A 7367-nucleotide genomic window follows, 5' to 3' on the forward strand; every position below is an offset into this window, starting at 1 on the left:
GGGTTGATGTGGCCAAAGCCATTTGACATACCTCAAGTCTATGGGTAGATATCACGTACTTAAGACTTTGGGGGTAGACTTAATGAGCTTGGTTCCTCATAATTGTCAAGATATAGTTGTTGGACAAGGATTGTGATCCCAATTCCCATGCCTAGTTAAGAGTTGTTTTTATCATTCATATTTGAACCCAATTTCCAATTTCAATTGCCTTAGTTATAGTTACTTGTTTGGTTTAAGTAGAATTAAATAGAATATTGCTTGTTCATTGGAATTGCTCAAGTTTTACTTAGGTGGTTGAATTAGTTTATTGCAATTTAAGATTACTTGCTTGTTAAGATTTCCATTTATTTTCTTGCTCATAACTCACAACCCCGGATTTCTAACCAATGTCGAAGTACATGTTTGCCCATTCCTTGTGAGACGACCCGAGGTTTGAATACTTCGGTTATTTCTATTGGGGTTGAACTTGTGACAACCAAATCCCTCTTCTAAATTTGACCCCCGAGGATTGTTGTTGGTAGAACTATACTCACAACGAGGTGTTATTAAAGAGAAATCTACCAATACACCGCTGGGGCTTCGTCAATATTTCAGATTGAAAAGAAAAAAAAAGATACAGAAAAATAAAAAGAAAGAAAATATATGAAAGAAAAAGAAAAAAGAGAAAAAGAAAAGCAATAAAAGGGGACAAAAATGTCCCAAAGTAAAATAATAATAACAATGCATATGGAATGTGAATTAAAGAAATTGCATGAGTATATGAAAAAATAAAGTAGGAATCATGGGTAGCTAGGCATTATATTAGAATTGTATAGGTTGTTATATGTGTTTGGTGAGAGCTTAGGTTAATCAAAGATTCAAATTTCAAGCTCACTTGACCATATATGCATCCTTACCTTCACCCTAGGCCCATTACAACCTATGAAAAGACCTGATGATATATGTATGTATGTGATGAGTCCATATTTTCTTATGTATTCTGGCTTGGTTTGAATGGATTCTAGCACATGAACTCACACTTAATCACTAAAATAGCATACTTTTATGTTTGATCCCTAATTTAATTCTATATGTGAAAGCATGCATTTTAATGCTTAGATTAATGATTTTTAATTCCACTTTTATGTCATTCGATGTCGTGATATGGTTTGTGAGCGATTTCAGGCCTTGGAGGCAAGAATGGATAGCCAAAAGTGGAGGAAAGCATGTACAAGGGAGAAAACATGAAGAAAGCAAGAAAAAGTACACACAGCGAAGTGTGCGTGCGCACGCACAAGCGAGAATTTCCATGTGTGAGTACGCACGAGCACCTGTGCGTACGCACATGTCAATTTTCAGCCGCATTTGCGGATGCACACGTTTGTGCGTCTGCACAGGTCCCTGCACATGATTTCATTAATGAAACACGTGCTGTGCGAATTTCGAGGCCCTTGGCTCATTTTTTGAAGGCTGAAATACTGTTTGGGTGTGCTATATAAAGGGGACTTCAACACTTATCAAAGGGGGACATAGGGGAGGCATTGGAGCATTTTTACATAATTTTCATAGTATTAGGAGTAGGAGTAGTGTAGTGTAGCATTGCTCTCTTAGGGTTTATCAATTTCAATTGTAGCATTTTATAGCAAGCTTTGAATTTGGATTTTTACTTCTTCAATTGTAAGTACTCTCAATTTCCTCTTTAATTAAAGCACTTTTACTTTCACTTCCTTTTGGATCAAGTTACTTTGTTCATATTGCAATTTTGTGTTTCTTGAAGTTTTGATTAATGAATTTTATGTTTCATGCTTCCTTTATGTTTGATTGTTTGTTTATGTTTGGTTTTGTTGATAGTTGGTTATAGTTTTCCATTTTTCTTTGCAATTTTCCATGTTTTTATTTTATGTACACAAGGTGGTTGTGAAAATGCCAACTCTAGAATTTGAGTACTTTTTCCCACCTTGGCTTGTGGTTTGAGTTCCTAGGCAACTAGAGTCATAATGTCCGACATTTAGTGGTAATTCTTGGGTAGTTAGTTGACTCTTGTTTCCATTGACGCTAGCCTTTTTTTAACTAGTTTAGTAAGTGAGTTAGGACTTATGGATTAAGGTCAATTATGCTTGCTTTACTTACTCCTCGATGGTTGGGGTTGACTAGGCGAGAATGACTCATCATAATTATCATAGTTGTGGTTATGGCGATGATATAATTCCTTGGATTCTCATTCCCAAGTCAAGGCTCTTTATTGCATTCCTTGCATTTTCACTAGTTTTGATCACATTTCTTCTTTATTTACATTAATTACAATTTTGATAATTGCTTAGTTCTTTTAATCCTTTTGTTCTTTGATCACAAAACCCCCATTTGTCCTCTTAACAACCGAAAGCGTAACATTTCATTTGCATTCCTAGGGAGAATGACCCGAGGTTGAGAGACTCTCGGTTATATTTTGTTTTGAATTGGAATACCTGATTTGAGCATTACTGGTTGGCTCGGAACTATACTTACAACGCGAATCTTATTTTTGAAATTAAATTCCTAGTCGACGAAAATGCTCATGCATCAGTATGCATTGAATAATTATTGATTGTTAGATAAAAAACAAATCTTAGAAAGCATGATTAGAGGAGATTGAGTGCATCGACCCTATACACTTGAGTGACTAGAGCGAATACACATCCGGTGAGGGTTCGATGCTCAATTCCTTGTTCCCGGCTTTCATGAGCTTTCTTCTTGCAAGTGTATTTGAACTTTATTTTGATATTCGAATTGGTGGGATTCATGAATCGTCATATTATCTTAGCCCTATTTGTTCATATATGTTCTTGGAGTTTTATTTATTGTTAACCAAGTAGGTAGAAGCATTTAGTTGCATTCATATAGATAAGTGCATATAGTCTATTTGCATTGAATAAATGTTCATACCCCCTTTTCTTGTCCTTCTCTATTCTTAACATGAGGACATGCTTGGTTTAAGTATGGGGAGATTTGATAAACTCCAATTTTGTAGTTTATGTTGTGCTTAACTTGGGGGATTTTATCACCTTTTCCCATATTTATTCAATGAAATAGCATGGTTATATAAATTCTCCTTAAATTGTGCTTAAGTGTGAAAACATGCTTTTTAGGCCTTAAATTTGCCAATTTTAATTCACTCTAATTCCATTCGATGCCTTGATATGTTTGTTGAGTGATTTCAGGTTCATAAGTCAAATATTAGATGGAAGAAGTGAAGAGAAATGCATGTAAAAATGGAGAACTCATGAAGAAATGAAGGAATTGCTGAGCTGTCAATCCTGACCTCTTTGTACTCAAATGATCATAACATGAGCTAAAGAAGTCCAAATGAGGAGGTTCTAGTTGCATTGGAAAGCTAACATCCAGGGCTTCAAAATGATAGAAAAGTTTCCATAGTTGCCTTACAGTTAGATGATGCACACGCATCACCCATGCATGCGCGTAGCAGGATCAGCATGGGCCATTTTGAGCAACTCGTGGCCAGCGATTTCTGACTCATTTTGGGTCCAATCCAACTCATTTCTGATGCTATTGAACCCAAGAATTGAAGGGAAGGGGGAGTCATAGTTTAGTTTTGAACATGCTTTAGTTAGTTTCTAGAGAAAGAAGCTCTCTCTTCTCTCTAGAATTAGGTTAAATGTAGATTAAGATTTCTTAGATTTAGGTTTAATTCATGCTTTGATTCATTTTTCCTTTGCAAATTCTTATTCCTCCACCTTTCTTCTCCTAGTTTAGCATTTGAATTCTTGTAATTGTTTACTTTGTTGTTGGTGCACTCTTGTTTCTCCCATTTTCCTTTTAATGCAATTTAGGTTTGATTTCTCTTATTGTTGATTTGAATTGTTGCTTTTAATTTCCTTGCAATTAGTACTTGTAGATCTCTATTTCTTGCAATTTTATCTTGCTTTCCTTTTATTCCTTCCAAGTGTTTGAGAAAATTCTTGGAAGGATGCTAGAGTAGATTTTTCTCCTCTTGACATTGGTTGAGTAATTGGAGACTCTTGAGTTGTCAAACTCTTTTGTTGATTGATAATTGAAAGTTGCTAATTGATTTGAAATCCACTAAATTTAGTCTTTCCTTAGGAGTTGACTAGGACTTGAGGATTCAAATTGATTTATCCACTTGACTTTCCTTCATAGTTAGAGGTTGACTAAGTGGGAACAATGGACAATTGATGTCACAATTGAGGAAGATAATGAGGATAAGACTTCTAGTTCTCATTCATTGCCAAGTACTTTATTAGTTATTAGTTTAATTCTTGCAATTTACTTTTCTTGTTCCTTATTCAAAACCCCAAAATATACATCTCATAACCAATAACAAGAACACTTCCTTGCAATTCCTTAGAGAGACGACCCGAGGTTTAAATACTTCGGTTATTTTTATAGGGGTTTGTTACTTGTGACAACTAATTTTTTTTATGAAAGGATTATTTGTTGGTTTAGAAACTAACTTGCAACGAGGATTCATTCATGAAATTCTATACCATCAAAAATCCGTTCATCAGCAGAGCTAAATTAGGCAATGCTAGTCCTGAACCAGCAGGGAACAACCTTGTAGGCATTATGGCTGCCTGGGAAACATGGTTGCGGCTATGCAGGCAACCGCCGAATCGTTGGAAAACCAGATGAATAACGGGAACAATAGAAACAACGGAGAAAAAGGGCCAATGACTCTCGCCTCCTTTCTAAAAGTGCATCCTCTAAAGTAGATAACTGGATTCAGGCTATATAACGGGCACTGCAGGCTCAGTAGGATCCCGAGGAGCAGTGGGTTGAATTCGGGACTTACCAGTTGCAAGGTGAGGCCCAGTACTAGTGACAGGGAACACAATGTATCCTGCAGCCAGATGGTATTGTGATCCCTTGGGAAGTGTTCCGAAGAGAATTCTATAGAAATTACTTTCTTAGTTCGTTCAGAAATGCCAAGGAGCTTGAATTACTTCAATTAAAACAAGGCCAGATGACTGTTACTGAATATACTAACAAGTTTGAAGAACTGTCCCGATTTTCCCAACTCTGTCAACATGCGCCTGAGAATTTTGTTGAGTGGAAATGTATTAAGTACGAGGGAGGCTTTTAGAGTGATATTCTGAGCTCCGTTGCACTGATGGAGATTAGGGTATTTTTTGAACTTGTGAATAAGTGTAGGGTGGTTGAGGACTGTATGAGGAAGGTGGCAGTAAAGAAAGGAAGTCACTAGATGCCTTTTCAAAGGGCCCAATAAAGGAATTTCGCACTGAGGGGCAGAAATTTCAAGCGTGGATGTATTATTCTACAGCATACTCAGGGTCAAACTAACTTTAAAAGGCCGAATAACAATGCCAATCAAGGAAGAATGCATGAAAAATAGCCACAGGGTGATCCAAGCTGTCAGAGGTGTGGGAAGTATCATCCTAGAGTCCTGTGCAGATTGGAATCAGGGGTATGCTACTTCTATGGACAACCCAGGCACCTGGTTTGGAATTGTCCAGAGAAGAAGGTTGAGACCGGTAGAGTACAGCAGCCGGGAAGAGTATTCACTACTTCTGCAGTAGGTGCTGAGGGATCCGAGACATTAATCATAGGTAATTGTGAAGTAGCCGGTAAACTTTTAACTGCTTTGTTTGATTCGGGAGTGATGCATTCATTTATAGCATTTGAAAAGGCTAGTAAACTAGGATTGAAGATTGTGATTTTGGGTTATAATCTAATGGTGCATAATGCTACTTCAGAAACCGTTGTAACTAGGTTAGGATGTCCACAAGTGTCATTCCGAGTTAAACAGAGTGAATTTGTGCATGATTTGATTTGTCCACCGATGACTGGTCTTGATCTCATCTTGGGATTGGATTGGTTGTCTAAAAACTATGTCTTGCTAAATTGTTCTGAAAGGATGCTGCATTTTATGTCAGAAGGGTCAGAAGGGCCGGTCATGCCGAAGGATTATTATCTAAACTCGGTAGTTGTGAACTGCAGTGGGTGTGAATGTGAGGGTATTATTCTATTTGCGGCAAATGTGTCGGGTGAGGAACAAAGCGTTGAGCAAATCTATCACAACAATTTTATAGGTAAGTGTCACTCTCACTACAGTTTCTCTACCCCTTTAATTTCAAACTTTGTGAGTATATATGTTGAGATTTTGTTGGTTTTGGTACTTTAGGTTTGATTTACTTGCAAGAATTGTTGGGCTTGGTTCATTTGGTCTGTGGGTACGGTAAGAATTCTCAAACCATAGTGAGTTCATTGATTAAATATGTGGGTATTGAATTTTGTATATATATGTGTGATACAAAACAATCGGAAATGTTGGAAGCTTAACTGGAAGCTTGGAGTTGGAACTAGTTGCTGAATTTTGGTGTTGAGACTTATAATCTTGCCTAAGTGCTTTGTCTTGGGATATACGAGGAAATCGGCCAAGGTATGGTTTTGGTTTCTCGTATTTAATATATAATGTTTTGTGAAAACTTAGGCTAGATGACCATAGGATAGGTTGGAATGATAGAGTATGTTAAATGCTTAGTACTTTTGATAATGATTGATGATATGGATTGAGCATGTGTTGGTGATCATCTATAACAATATATAATGGGAAAACCCATTTTTGGTGTCCAATTTTTTTTTCCATTTTTATCCTTTTTAGTAACCTACCTCCAGTTACAGCATTCTACTACTTCATTTCCATCCATGTTCACCTCAATATAACTTCTCCACTTTAATTTCTCTCACATCACGTTACTGCATCAGTTACAGAATTCTACTACTTAATTCTCCACTACTGCATCAGTTAATTCCTCTCACATCAATTACTGTGTCAATTGTATTATTCCCAATTTTTTCTCTTAATCTCTCTCACTTCACTGGTTACTCCATATCTCTCCATAATAGAAAAAATTTCCTTCATTTCTCCTCTGTCTTTTCTTCTCACTTCGCCTAAATATAATATAAAATCTACTGTAATTTATTTTTTGTCATTAAATACAAGTGTATAACTGTTTTTATATGTTTTTTTGATTAATTATAGTTGACAACATACCAATGGAAGATTCACGTGGAAGTGGTCGACGAACTTGGCAAGACTATGCCAGACAACGAAGACAAAATATGAGTGAAGAACAGAGGCAGCAACACCTTGCCAGAAGGCATGCCAGAGAGAGTATTAGACGAGCAAAACAAATCGATACATCAAGTGGACCAACTAACATGGCAACACCATTACAAGATATCACAAATATACCTCCTCAACAATACTCTATATCAGGTACTCTAAATTATACTTCTCATTAATAAATTTATATTGTTAGTTTATTATTTAATATGAATTAGTTTTCACGATATATCTATGTTACTGGACTCTTAGTACGTACCAATTATGTATAATTTATTTCTTGAGT

The 7367-nt window shown here is 36.4% G+C and overlaps 1 pseudogene; it reads left to right on the top strand.

The window, feature by feature from the left end:
• LOC107633182 overlaps positions 4958–7367 on the top strand; it is an 11559-nt pseudogene continuing 9149 nt past the window's right edge.

This window comes from Arachis ipaensis, chromosome B03 (genome assembly GCF_000816755.2).
Source record: "Arachis ipaensis cultivar K30076 chromosome B03, Araip1.1, whole genome shotgun sequence".
Lineage (NCBI taxonomy): Eukaryota > Viridiplantae > Streptophyta > Magnoliopsida > Fabales > Fabaceae > Arachis > Arachis ipaensis.